Below are 14,061 nucleotides of genomic sequence, written 5' to 3' on the forward strand. Positions count from 1 at the left end.
TTTTCTTTCTATTTTACAATGAAATCCGATGTGGATTTTATCTCTAAATCCTTCCCCTCACCAAGAGGCAGCCAGGGCATTTGAAGCTCTCCCTCTGGGAAGTGATGGAGGATATAGCAGAACAAAGAGTCCATTCTTAGCTTTTGAGTTTCAAAATAGACCTTGAAATTCATGGCCAAGGCCTTATTGGGGGGGGGGAGCGGAGGGAGGGAGGCAAGGGAAGGAGGATGCTGAATTTTAAAATCTAAGTCATGAAAGATTCAGAGCATAGCATTTATGTCTCAATAAATTCAGAAAAATGTGCAACAAAATACGAGCAGTTTTTTCAGCCCCAGGATTGCAAGGACAGCAGGGAAACTTAATAGGCCCCTTCCCCTGCCACCCTCAGTCCCTGGTCCCTTCCTGAGAATAGGAATGACAGTAGAATCCCATAAAGGTTCACTGAGGACCCAAGAGCAGAAAAGACCAGAAGTGGATGTACTAGGGGATCATGAAGTTCAAGTTTTGCGGCCCTGACTTCCAAGGCCCTACGTCTGATTCTATAGTATTAATTTTTTTTTTTTAATTTTCATGAGAAAGTCCCCAGAACTGTATCAGTTCCAGGATCTTCCCTTGAAGGGCCCTGAACTTCACTCCTGAGCAGAACCTGGGAAAGCAGCAGACCCCCAAGGACCTGAAGCCCAGGCAGCCTATTTGAGGATAAAACCACAAGGAGCAGTGACTCATCTGCACTGAGGGCCCAAGCGACCCCCCAGCTGTCTGCAGTTGTAGAGTGATTCCCAGGGAAGACCAGCAGAAGAACTGCCCCACCTGGCCAACAGAGCTGACCCCCAGAAGCCTGAGCAAATAAAGTGATGGTTGTTTCAAGCCACGAAGCTTGAGAGTGGTTTATTACACAGAAATAGATTACTGATATAGTGAATTTGGACAAAACATGAATAGGGAAAATAAATAAATAATATAATCACTTCTATAGCATGAGCCTTCTGTTTTTAAATGTTTTTTTATTTATTTTTGAGAGACAGAGAGAGACAGCGTGAGCAGGGGAAGGTCAGAGAGAGGGAGACACATAATATGAAGCAGGCTCCAGGCTCTGAGCTAGCTGTCAGCACAGAGCCTGACATGGGGCTTGAACCTACAAACTGTGAGATCATGGCCTGAGCTGAAGCCCAGATGCTCAACCGACTGAGCCACCCTAGGCACCCCTAGCCTTCTGGTTTTAAAGGTGTGTATTCAGTGTATATGCAGAGAAAATATCTGGAAGATCACATAAGAGACTGACCAGGGGTTGGAGATGGGGGCTGTGGGAGAAGGAAACACACTCTCCATAGGTTTGGGTGTTTACAAAAGTGCATTACATTTAAATAAAAGGAAATTCACTGAGCACTTGGCTCTGTACCAGGCACTAATCTAGGCATTAGTGTCCAAAAATGAGCTAGGCATCATCCCTCCCCTCAGGAATCTCCCAGCCTGTATGTGAAAACATGCAAACAGACCAGTGGAGCCATGCAGACTGAGATTGGGGGTTGCGGGGTGGGGGGCGGTGGCAAAAGAAGCAAATGACTGATGCGATGGGACAGAGCGGGAAATGAGAACACCAAACACTGGGACAGACTGAAATAGTTCACAGGGAGCCCTAAAAATGACTAAGTCCTGATTGAGCCAACTGGGAGACGGCCTGAGACTTGGGGTGGTGGTCTAGGGGAGGTACTTCCCTATTTGGGCTTCGGATCTTCATTCCAAAGTGAGGGAATCAAGCTAAATTATCTTAGGGCTGCTTTCAGTTCTGAACCTCTACCCCTTCACCTCTCTCTCTCTCTCTCTCTCTCTGCTCAGGTGGCATACTACTCACACAGTGCCAATTCCAAAACTAACACCCCCCTATACTCAATGTTATTGAGCACCCCCTGTTCAGCAGATAGAGCTGAAAATCAGGCCTCAGGGATGTGAGTTTCTTAATCAGACTTCTGCAGGCAAATATAATTTTGTGCTTCTGTGATTAAGATGCCATATGTGTGAATTTCAGATGTCGGGTGTAGGCTAGGAAATGTTTTCCCCTGCCCTTCGTAAGTTCTAAGCAGGGACTCCATAACAAAGACAGATTAACAAGAGAAAAACAAACAGAACTTTATTAACATGTATATCTCATGCATACATGGGAGAAATTCAGGTCTGAGTAACTCAAAGATGTGGCTTAGAACTCAGGCTTATGAAGCATCTTCAACAAAGAGAAATGGCAGAACACAGCAAAGTGGTTTCAGGCTTCCAAGGGTGACAAACTGTATGAAGTTAAATAAAGGAAGGAAACGAATGGAGTGAGGATTCCTCTGGTGCCATTTCTGGGCTGACAAGAGTCTAAAGTAAAGGAAAACATATCCTATCTTTAGACAAAAAGGGGGAAAGTATACAGAACTTTTCCTGCTTTTGCAGTTTCTTAACTGCTTTTAGCTCAAAATAATAGTTCTTTTTTTAAATTTTCTTAATGTTTTATTTATTTTTGATACAGAGAGAGACAGAGCATGAGAGGGGGAGGGGCAGAGAGAGAAGGAGATACAGAACCAGAAGCAGGCTCCAGGTTCTGAGCTGTTAGCATAGAGCCGACACAGGGCTCGAACTCACGAACCTGAGATCTGACCTGAGCCAAAGTCAGAGGCTTAACCGACTGAGCCACCCAGGCGCCCCTCAAAATAGTTCTTACGTTAAAGAGGCATATTTTAGGGTGACATGTTCTGGTCTCCTTCCCAGGTTATATGGACTAGCCACATTCCACCTGCAGACAGAATACTTGAAAATTTTGGAAATTATGAAACAGAAGATGGTATCTTACCCTGGCATTTAAGGCAAGTTCTTAGAACCCACAGCAGGACTGCAGTAAAATAGAAAAAAAAAAAAAAAAAACCACTGAACTCAGAAAACCAAGTTCAAATCTGGATTCAGGGGCACCCAGCTGGCTCAGTCAGTAGAACATGTGACTCTTGATTTGGGGGTCATAAGTTTGAGCCCCACATTGGGTGTAGGCTTTTGCTTACAAACATTTTTTAAATAAAATCTTTTTTTAAAAATCTGGATCCAGATGTCGGATCTCGGGCAAATTATTCTCTCAAATCAATGATTTTCTGTTTCTCCATTTACATGTAACTCAAATGTAACTAAGTGTCATTTGACCTACCCAAGACTTAAGTCAATCTCACATGTAAGGGGCATCTGGGTGGCTCAGTCAGTTAAATATCCAACTTTGGCTCAGGTCATGATTTTATGGTTCATGAGTTGGAGCCCACGTTGGGGTCTGTGCTGACAGCTAGGAGCCTGGAGTCTGCTTTGGATTCTGTGTCTCCCTTTCTCTCTGCTCTTCCCCCACTTGCTCTCCTCATTCTCTCTCAAAAATAAATAAACTCAAAAAAATTTTTTAATGTTCACACACACACACACACACACACACACACACACACACCACTGCAAAAAAAGCAAAGATGAGAAATGTGTTCTGTGTTTTTCCTTTAAGTTTGGAGGAGGGAATCACAGTGCACATCACATAGAAAACTTCCCAAAAATCTTGGTTCTGTAAGGGAGGAAAAATAATTTTCCCTTTACACTTCTGAATTCTTGGCTGAGATCCCTATAATGAAAGATTAACAAGAACGATTAACAAGAGAAAAAGGCCACCAAAGGTTTAACGTTAGACTTCAGGATTAAATACCATTTTAATAGGGAGAGGGGAGAGGGGATGGAGGAAAGGGGACAGTGGGTGATTTTCAAGAAAGCTGAATGGGCCCTTAGAAGAACAGGTAGCCATCGGAGTGTGATGTCACTTCTAGTCTCTTCTGTGATAAGGGTCCAGTCAATCTTGTCTGACTGATGAAGCTCCCAGGAAGGGGATCTATGACAATGGAGTTCCTTTTGGAAAACTTAATTTTCGGCAGATAAGGGGAGTTCAGAGAAAGCCTCTCCCTGCATTGGTTGTTTTTCAGGTGCCTACAGCTCAAAATAACCAATATGCCAAAGCAACGTATTTGAGGGTGGAAGGTCCCGAGGCCCCACAGTCATAGGCTGGGGTAGCATGTAGTGCTGGCCTTCAGTTCTTTCCTGAAATTTCTCTCCCTTAAGCAGTGGCCACAGTGGTTCCTCGCTCTGGGTGTCGCTCTCTCTCTCTGCCTCTGCCTCTCTGTCTCTCTCATCTTCCAGCCTCTCTTCATGCTCTCACCTACTGATTACACTGGAGTCTTAGCCGCCCCAGGTCCCGGCAGCCCCTTTCCTCTGAATACTTCTGGTTGCAAATACCAGAGGAAGAACACAGACCCCACCAAGTTACTGAGAGGATGAAATGAGATAAGTGTGTCAGGCGTCCAGCACCAAGTGGCAAATGTGTGTTCTGCTCTTTGCCTTCCTTTGTCCCGGGACAAGAGCAGACAGACCAAAGTGAAAAATGGGACAGAAAAGCAAGCTGCCCTGAAGGGAGCTGTTGATCACTGAGAACCAGATTTTGTGCTCAGATTTTGGTGTCTGTGATCTTGAATCCCATTCCCTCCACCACATCTTTCTAAATTCTCCAGGATCTCCCTTTCACCCAGTCACCCCATTGTTGTAAGGATGCAGGTTTGAGACAATAGAAGGGCACACATTGCCCAAGGCAAGAGGGACCACCCTTGTAATACCCTTAACATGCCTAAGGGCAGGCCTAGATCAGTTATTGCCTAAGGCTAGTTACGCCCTATGTGAGGGTCCTGGGTCCTGGGTCTACTCTGTGATTGGTTGACACTCTAAATGTTGTAATTGGATAAACCTGCTGTCAATAATATTGTGTAATAATAATTGGATCACTGTACCTATGTCACAATGTCCTGTAACTCCCCCTTCCCAAACTCATAAAAGTCCTACCCCACCTTTGTTCGGGGCTCTCAGCACGGATCCACCACGCCTGTAAAGTCTGTGAGCCTAAACCCGTAATAAAGCCCTTTGCTTTTGCATGCGCGACTCGGTCTCCCTGGTGGTTTCTGGGTTTTGGGGGTGATAAAGAAATCTTGGATACTACACAGTCTTCAGACGTTACTTCTGAATGTGTGGCCACTTCCCTACCAGACTCTTACCCGGTTCGCAGCTACCTACTGAGGTGGAAAACAAAGGCAGAAGGAGATGGCTGGTAAAATTAAATTTCCATATAACCCGAAGCCCATTGGGATACTTGAGTCAGGGAGTTCCCTTCTGGTTTAAGCTACTGCTTTGCCTGAGGGACAAACAACCTTAGCATGACAATAGCTAGGCCCAAGTATCCTGGGAGTCTTCTGTAGCATATGAAAATCTCTTTGGAAACTTCCCCTGGACTTTACCTCCCCCAACTCCATGGCAAATAATCCATCTCTCCTCTTGGTCCCCAGGAAGCTCTACCTGCCCACAGGTCCTGTCCCTGTGCTTTAATAAAATCACATTATTGCACCAAAGAAATCACCAAGAATTCTTTCTTGGCTGTTGGCTCTGGACCCCACGAATCCCACTATCACTGCGAAAACCTCATCACCTACCAGGAGGTGTTCGTGGACTTCCCCAAGTAACCACGCAGGTTACCATTAAAGGACCCCCGTCTCCCTTTTTGCTGCCTTGGAAATCCTCTCTGCACTGTACTCAGGAGTCCTTGACTTTCCAGTCCTTGGGAGTCTACCCCTAGGTCTGCCTCCAAACACGCTGGCTGGCAGCTTCTTAAAAAGGTAAGTATGGGGCACCTGGGTGGCTCAGTCGGTTAAGCGTCCGACTTCAGCTCAGGTCATGATCTCACAGTCTGTGGGTTCAAGCCCCGCGTCGGGCTCTGTGCTGACAGCTAGCTCAGAGCCTGGAGCCTGCTTCGGATTCTGTGATTCCCTGTCTCTCTGCTCCTCCCCCGCTTGCCCTCTGTCTCTGTCTCTCAAAATAAAATAAAAGACATAAAAAGTTATAAAAATAAAAAGGTAAGTATGCGTTTACCACCATGTGCTACGGCCGTCTGCACTTGGGGCATTACTCACAGTAAATGAGAGGAGAGGATATGTTCACACAGACTTGTACATAGCAACCGGGTTTGTAACAGCCAAAACCCGAAAACATTCCGAACGCCTATCCACAGTCAAACGGTGGCCACTCTGCACAACAGACCCAGCATTGAAAAGTACTCTGACACCAGTACGTGCAGCCACTCAGATGAAACCTCAAACACATCATGCTAAGAAAAGAAGCCCACCACCCGTGCATGCGCTAGATGAGTCCATTTCTAAGAGCTTCTAGAATCTGCGGTGACAAACCACAGGTCAGCTGTGGCCTGGAGCCAAGGGTGTGGGAAGGGGATAACTGCAAAGCATCAGAAGAAATGTTGGGTCGATGGAAAAGTTTTATATCTCTGTTGCAATGGTCATTCCCCCAGTGTATACACTGTCAAAACTCCTCAAACTGCACGCTTGAAATAGGGTGCATTTTATCATGCGCAATCATACCTCCATGAGACTGATCTCTTAAAAAAGCTTCTGTTTCAGCAGGGCTCTCAGAAGCAGGCTCTGAATATAACAACGGGAATGTAACAACTGGAAGAAGGAGGTGTCATGGCAGCCTAAGAAAAGCCATCCCCAACTGTAAGCCTTGGTGGGGGGTTGGGTCCCTGCAGCCCGCTCCTCAGAGATCTCTCTCACCCAGGGTCCGGTTTCCCAACTCCGTTCACCACGCCAGAGTTCATCTTGCTGTGGGTTGGGAGCAGGCCTGAACTATTTCAGGCCCAAGGGCAACATCCCTGAGAAGTTCTATCTGGAAAGAGTGGGAGATCGCCATGGCAACCTGTCCCAGGCCCAGCCCTGGCAGAGCTCCAAAGCACACAAATAAAGCCATAGGAATGTGGTGCAGGGCCAGGGCGGGGCAGCTAGGAAGTTGCCAAGTTTCCGTGAAAATCAGCTGTGGGAGGCCTCAGCCTCTGGAAGGGGTCAGTAGGGAACCTTGGGTCCCAACAGGATCAGTCCAGGGAAATATAACACACACACACCCCTTCCTGGAGGACAGCAGTACTGCTTGAGAAAGAGACCTGGTAAATAAGCGCGCTGGCTTCTGAGCCTGACAAACAGCAGTCCTTGGGCCCTAGGTCACTTCTAGTAATCTCAGCAAGTTTCGGAACCAGTTATCCACATGGCCCAGCCCCTCCCCCTCCTCCTTGTCTCACATTCTCCAGGAGACCTTCCTGGATCACCTTAAATCAAATTGCAGCCTCCCCTTGACCCTCAACTCCGGCTCTGCTTTATTTTTCTCCATGGCACTAAGCACCATGTGACATACTTATTTATCCTGTTGGTTGCCTTGTTAATATCAGCTCCAGGAGGGCAGGAGCTTTTGTCCGTTTTGTCTGTGCTCCATCTCCAATGCCTAGGCCTACCCAATGCCTAGGATGGTGCCTAGCAATGTTCCTGTGTAGGTGCACAAGGAACATTATAGATCGAATGCATGGACTTCTCTGAAGGCGAGTTTTCTCATCAGCAAAATGGGGATCATTCTACCCCCACGAAGTTTGTGTGAAGGTTTAGGGCTGTGGGTTAAGTACCCAGCCCTTAGTGGGGGCACTAGTGTTATTCACAGTTAATGGCTCTCCTTGATGAGATGTAATCATGAACACATTTCTCATGACAGTCCCTTAGCACTTTGGTTCATATTTAAGAACACCTTTCGGGGCGCCTGGGTGGTTCAGTCAGTTGAGTGTCCAGCTTTAGCTCAGGTCATGATCTCATGGTTCGTGGGTTTGAGCCCCGCGGTGGGCTCTGTGCTGACAGCTAGCTCAGAGCCTGGAGGCTGCTTCGGATTCTGTGTCTCTTTCTCTCTCTGCCCCTGCCCTGTTCATGCTCTGTCTCTCTCTGTCTCTCAAAAATAAATAAAAAACATTTTTAAAAAAAACATTAAAGAAAAGAACACGTTTCTCTGGATCTTACCTTGCTTCCCCGACCCCTGAGCCCAAGACCTCACCCGTGTCCTAGTTCTGCAAAACCACTAGATAATAAAGACAATGGAACGAGAGAAGGAGTCTGCAGAGAAACTTTCTGGCTCCAAGTATTTGTGAGGAGACTGAGTAAATGAACTAATTCATTCACAGAAAAGCAAGCTCTTCAAAAATGTCCTGACAATTTGAACAGGCAGGAAACGCTTAACCCGTGAAAGAAGAGAACAGGTATTCCCTGTATCCTTAACATGTGCCAGATGGCATGTTAGGCACCTGACATGTCTTGCCTTGTTTCACCTTTATATCAACCTTACCAGGAAGGTAGCTAAGACTGAAGACATTGAGGGGAGCCTGAATGGCTCAGTCGGTTAAGCAGCCGGCTTCGGCTCAGGTCATGATCTCACAGTTCGTGGGGTTGAGCCCCGAGTCAGGCCCTGTGCTGACAGCTAGCTCAGAGCCTGGAGCCTGCTTCGGATTCTGTGTCTCCCTCTCTCTCTGACCCTCCCCTGCTCACGCTGTCTCTCTCTGTCTCTCATAAAAATAAATAAAAGACATTAAAAAAAAATTAAAAAAAAAAAAGACTGAAGACATTGAGGCCAAGAGGTTTCTGAGACCAGCCTGAGGCCTCAGAGCAGTAAGCGGTGGGACAGGAGTTGAGCCCAAAGTTGCTCAAGCCCCAAAGCCTGTATTCGTCCCGCCACCCTACCCCACCTCCTTTGAAACTACTTGGGAAAGGTCTGTATGCCATCTGAGGGAGTGTGGATAGATTCCCTGGGAGAGTCTAAAAATAAAAAAGCGACTGAGTAGAGAACTCCTCGGAAGAAGCAATTATTTTTGCCTGCGATAAATCAGAAAAGCTACAAAGAGAATCTGCAGGGGACTTGTATTTCTGGTTCATTAACTCATCTCCGTGGAGGTTATCGCTGGCTTTTGGTTCTAACGTATGACAGTGAACAGCCCTCTCTATTCGTATAAGTTTTCCATCTTGTCATATTTTCAGCAGGTCATTCCTTTGGGAGCCTTTATTTTTATTTATAGCCATGTGGATCACTGCACTGCCAGGATTTAGCATGCTCTAGCAATTGCTGAACCCTCCAGCACCACGAATCTGTAAGAAAGCAGAGAGCATGGAAATTTGGAGCCTGCTCGAACCAACTCTCAAGTTCAAAACCTTCGTATAGGTAGTTTGAAATTAGCCAAGGTGAAAGTCTTTACACTGCAGAAATGGACAAATGCTACAAACCAAGGCTTTTTGTTCGCCCTCTAGAGAGCCAGTTGTTAAATATTGCACCAACCCACACCTGGCTTAGCTATGGGAAGGAGGAGAAAGAATCCCAGAGAGAGTCAGAAAACTTGGGTTTTAGCTTCATGTCATTGCTCACTCACTGTTAACCTTACAAAGTCATTTCTCTTCCTGAGACCTCACTTTATGATCAATTAAATTTGGGAAGATAGAGTAGATTCAAACACCAGGGGTGCCTGGCTGGCTCAGTTAGTGGAGCATCTCTTGATGTTGAGGTTGTGAGTTCAAGTCCCACGTCGGGCGTGAAGCTTACCTTACCAAAAAAAAACCAAAAACAAAAAAAACCAGGACTGCTAGGTGCTGAGTTATTCCCCCAGAAGAAAACAGCTGGCAATTCTTCCATCAGTTTTCAATATTAAAAGAATCTCATTCATTAATCCCCTGAGAAGGCCAAACAGGTTAACTTAATAAATAAATTGATTTTAGTGGTGAAAAGCTTTCAAAATCCGAAACCTGGGGGAAGGGCGGTAAAAGTGATCAGCCCTTTGCTGCCTTCAGTTCAACATGCTGAGCACCTGAGATGGGCCGGTCACTGCTGGTCACTGCTGCTGTCACACTTCGAAGACCCAGTCCCTGCCCACAGGAGCTTACGGACTGATGAGGGAGGCAGCAGACAAGGAGGTATGCATCCTAATAAATGGAACCGGGCTCTGATCTGGTAGGAACCGGGCTTTAAGACCGCATGCAGCGGGGGGCACTCTGTGTTGGGGAGCCGAGGATGGCTTGGGGGAAGGGACATCTAATGGGCATTAAGTCCCCAGGTCAAACACTATAGGAACCCTTAGGGAATTGCAATCTTCAAGAGTAGCTGGGAAGCGTGGTGCGTATCAGAGCTGGAAAGTCAGTATCAGGTAAGGAGTTCAGAACTGATCTTTAAGGGCAGGAACTGAGCTTCGGGAAGCTCATTCAGGCTCTTACATGGAGGATGAACGGAAAGAAATCAACACTGGAAACTGGGAAACCAGTTCAGTGACTTTTACAGCAAATGAGGATTCGGTGACCTGAGGCAGAGAGAGTGAATGGATTAGGGCCCTGGGATAGTGTGATTTATGGTGAGAAATACATATTTGGTCTTTGTCCCCAGTCCCTGACACAGGGCTCCCCAAACCCTTGTAAATTCCTAAGTGAGAAGAGCACTAGGAGCCTCTTTGTTATAATGAAGGGACCCTGAGTGGGCTCCTGGCGGCTCTGTAAGGGGCCTGCTCACCAGGAAGACCACACCATCCTTAGAACCTTAGCATTTCCAGCCACCCCCACCACCACTTATCCAGATAGAGGAGAGTGGCTGGAAATTGAGTTAATAATCAATTATGCCTAGGGGCGCCTGGGGGGCTCAGTTGGCCTGAGCAGCCAACTTCTGCTCAGGTCATGATCTTATAGTTTGTGGGTTCGAGCCCCACGTTGGGCTCTGTGCTGACAGCTCAGAGCCTGGAGCCTGCTTTGGATTCTGTGTCTCCCTCTCTCTCTGCCCCTCCCCCCTTCTACCTCTCTTCCCTTCTCAAAAATGAGTAAACATTTAAAAAAATAGCAATAATCGATCATGCCTATATAAGGAAGCCTCCCCCCCAGTGACACAGGGTTTAGAGAGGTTCTGGGTGAGCAAATGCGTCCATATACCAGGAGGTGACACTCCCTGCCTCCAGCCAGATAGAAACTCCTTTGTTCAGGGCCCTCCCGACCTCACCCTACGTATCTCTTCATCTGACTATTCATCTGTATCCTCGATCATATTCTTTAATAAGCTGGTAAGTGTTTCTGCAAGTTTTGCCAGATCATTCTAGCAAATAATCAAATCCAAGGGGGAAGAGGTCATGGAAACTTCCAATCTGTAAAGTCCGACAGAGTTGTGGGTAACTTAGGGACCTATACTTGCAAAGGGCATTTGAAGTGCAGGGGGCGAGGGAAACGGTCTCTTGGAACCAAACTCTTAACCTGTGGAATCTGACACTATTTCTGGGTAGATAGCATCAAAAGTGGGTTAAGTTGTACAGTACCCAGCTGGTGTCACAGAATTGCTTGGTGTTGGAAGAGCCCCACCAACTCTTGACCAGAAGTGTCTGAAGTATTCTCTGTGAAAGTAAAGCAGAAAGCCAGAACTACAGGTTTTTCCAAGACAGACGTGTGTGAGTCTCCTGGGGCTGACGTAACAAAGTGCCACAAATGTGGTGGCTTCAATAACAGAAATGTATTATCTCACAGTTCTGGAGGTTAGGCCTCCAAAAGCAAGCCGTCAGCCAGGCCATGCTCCCTCCAAGACTCTGGGTAGGACTTCCTTCCCTCTCCCTAGCTTCTGGAGGTGGCCTCCAATCACTGGTGTTCCTGGGCTTGCAGCTGCCTACTCTCGGTTCTGCCTCTGTGATCCCATGGTGCCTCGCTGTGTGTCTGTCTCTTCACATCTTCTTCTTATACCTACACCAGGTGTATTGGATCAAGGACCCACCCTCCCTACATGACCTCATCTTCACTATTTCCTGCGATGACCCTGTTTCCAAACAAGGTCGCATTCTGAGGTTCTGGGGGTTAAGACTTCAACATACGTTTTGCCAGGAGCGGCGACGGATTAGAGATTGATTATGTATTTAGGGGAAGGGCAAACAAAGGACAGAAGTCAAGTGTTTGCACACTGATTTCTATGGCAGATGGTGGTCATATGAACTGAGTAGGGAACACAAGAAGAGGAGTGGATTTCAGAGAGAAGATGGGGAGTTTTCTTTTGGATGTGTGTCAGTTGCCTTTTGGGCAGCGGAGGCTGTGCTGGACAGCTCTGGGGGTCCTTTGAGGATCCAAACCTCCAACATCTGGTTGCCTTCCTCTGTTTGCTTCACTTCCATGAATAACCCTTACCAAAAGATCTTGTCCAGGCAGAGCTGAAGAGTGGCAGAATGTGCCACCTCAGTATATGCCACTTTGGCATAAGGATTATTTTAAGCTAAAGGCACTTGACAAACAGAAGCTACAAAGGTCAGTCTCCCCCACTTTTCTTCCTGAAAGCAGGAGATAAAATTCTCATGTGAAAGATGCCCTCCTACACCAGGAGGAAAGAAACATTCTGATCACCAAGGATGGGGAGTAATTCTGTCCTAACAGACCGTGTCAGAACAATTCCTACCTTCCCTTAGCCTTTCCATGGATTTCAGTTACTTTTCCACAACTACCTCTCTTTGCTCTACCTGGTACCTAAGCACTTGGGCCTTTCTGCTTTTTGGATCTTCATTTTCCTCTGGGGGCTCCCAGGTCCACGTAAACATCCATGTGCTCTTCTCCCGTTAATCTGTCTTGGTCAAGTTAATTCTCAGGTCCAGCCAGAAGCCCAGACAGAATGAGGGTAAAGCTTTGTCTTCCATACAGAGCCTTTAAGGCTCAAGACCTGAATTTAAGAGTTAAGAAATGAGAGAGTTCTAGGTGATGCAAGGCCCGGGGTGTAGCCAGGGTGTAGCCACTTAGGTGAAGCAGAGGTAAGTCACTGGTATTGAGGTCAAACAACTCACAGGCTACCCTTGCCATGTCACCACTGGCTGTCTGTGCCGCCCAGTCCTCCTCACCTCTCCCGCCACCAGCAGAAGCCCAGGGGGAAAACAGCGAGAAGCCAGGACCATGTCACAAGCATGCCACAACCATGCCAGCTTCGACTGCAAAGATGTCACCTAACTTAGAAACTTTTTTATTTAGCCCAAAGACCAGGAAATCAGACACTACAAGACTGAAGGCAGAAGTAACTTAAGAAACATCCACAGCAGTGACTGGCCCAGTTTCTTTGAAAAGTATTTCAGATATGTTAACTGTCCTTTCAAGATTCAAGATCGCCAAAGATGCAACAGACTGCCTTTTTGGGCTAGCTGTTAGATGTAAACATGGAGAAAATGCTGAAAAGTACGAGAACGCGGTACCGAATAATGCCAGACGTATCGGCAGTGCAACTAAAAATGCAGAACCATCGATCTGTCTGGATGTAAATAACTCCGTTTTAAAGCTGACGCACTGGCTTTGGTTAACCTTCTCTGGGAAGTCAGGGTGATGACCTGGTAATGCTCAAGGCAGTTTACATTTTCCTCCAAGAGCTCCTGACTCCCGGGATGAGATGCAGTTGCCAAAGCAAATCAAACAAAAGAGTGCTTGCCTGGAGCCTTAGATAAGACTATCTCAGAACAGGAAATGCAGTTCTTCATGAGGTGCTCAAATTCTGCTATTGCTGCACAGGGAAGAGCTCAGAGAGCTACAGACAAAAATTCATGGAATCATAGCTGCTGCTCAGGTGATTCTTGTGGATCCAGAGACCAAGGTGGGGGCAGGTGGTGGGGGGAGGGGGCGGCAGCCAAAAGCCAGACCAAGAAAGGAGGAAGGTTGGAGGATGAACATTTTAGGATTTCAGCTTTTCACGCACTTGGTACAACTGGGAACCACGTACGCTCCGGCACTGTGCCAAGTGCTCCCACATATCTTAACCCCATATAATCTCTGTTTCTCTTCCTTCGGGTCTTGGCTTCAGTGGTACCCCCTCCATACCCCCTCCCCAATGCAGGCCCTCTTTATTCTCTACCTCAAGTCCTTCAGAGAACATTCATCGATTGATGATTATTTGTTGGCTTTCTAGTGGAATGAGTGTTGAATGCCAAGAGCCACTCTCTACAAGATGGTTACTCTTTCTATCCCATTTTACATCTAAGACAACGCAAGTTCAGATATTAAGTGATTTGTCCAAGATCACATAGCTACACAATGGCATGCCTGAAACCGGAACCCCGGAATACCTGACTCCTCAAGCCCACATTCTTGATGGATGATACCGCCTCTCCCAAATCTGCAGGAATGAGAGGAAATAATCATGAAG

General features: G+C 46.8%; 1 long non-coding RNA gene and 1 pseudogene across 2 annotated transcripts; one reads left to right on the forward strand and one right to left on the reverse strand.

Moving 5' to 3' along the window:
* Positions 1-2,102: 2,102 nt before the first annotated feature.
* Positions 2,103-6,745, reverse strand: LOC115298018. Of its 2 annotated transcripts, none has more exons than XR_003911561.1 (2): positions 6,648-6,745; positions 2,103-2,279 (listed from the first exon to the last, which is right to left on the reverse strand). It is a non-coding gene; the product is annotated as an uncharacterized LOC115298018 (long non-coding RNA). The 2 variants fall into 2 exon arrangements; XR_003911562.1 differs by having other exon boundaries at positions 2,103-2,355.
* Positions 6,746-12,827: 6,082 nt separating this feature from the next.
* Positions 12,828-13,824, forward strand: LOC115297749 (annotated as a pseudogene).
* The last annotated feature ends 237 nt before the right edge of the window (positions 13,825-14,061 follow it).

The sequence above is a fragment of the Suricata suricatta genome, chromosome 8 (genome assembly GCF_006229205.1).
Source record: "Suricata suricatta isolate VVHF042 chromosome 8, meerkat_22Aug2017_6uvM2_HiC, whole genome shotgun sequence".
Classification (NCBI taxonomy): Eukaryota; Metazoa; Chordata; class Mammalia; order Carnivora; family Herpestidae; genus Suricata; species Suricata suricatta.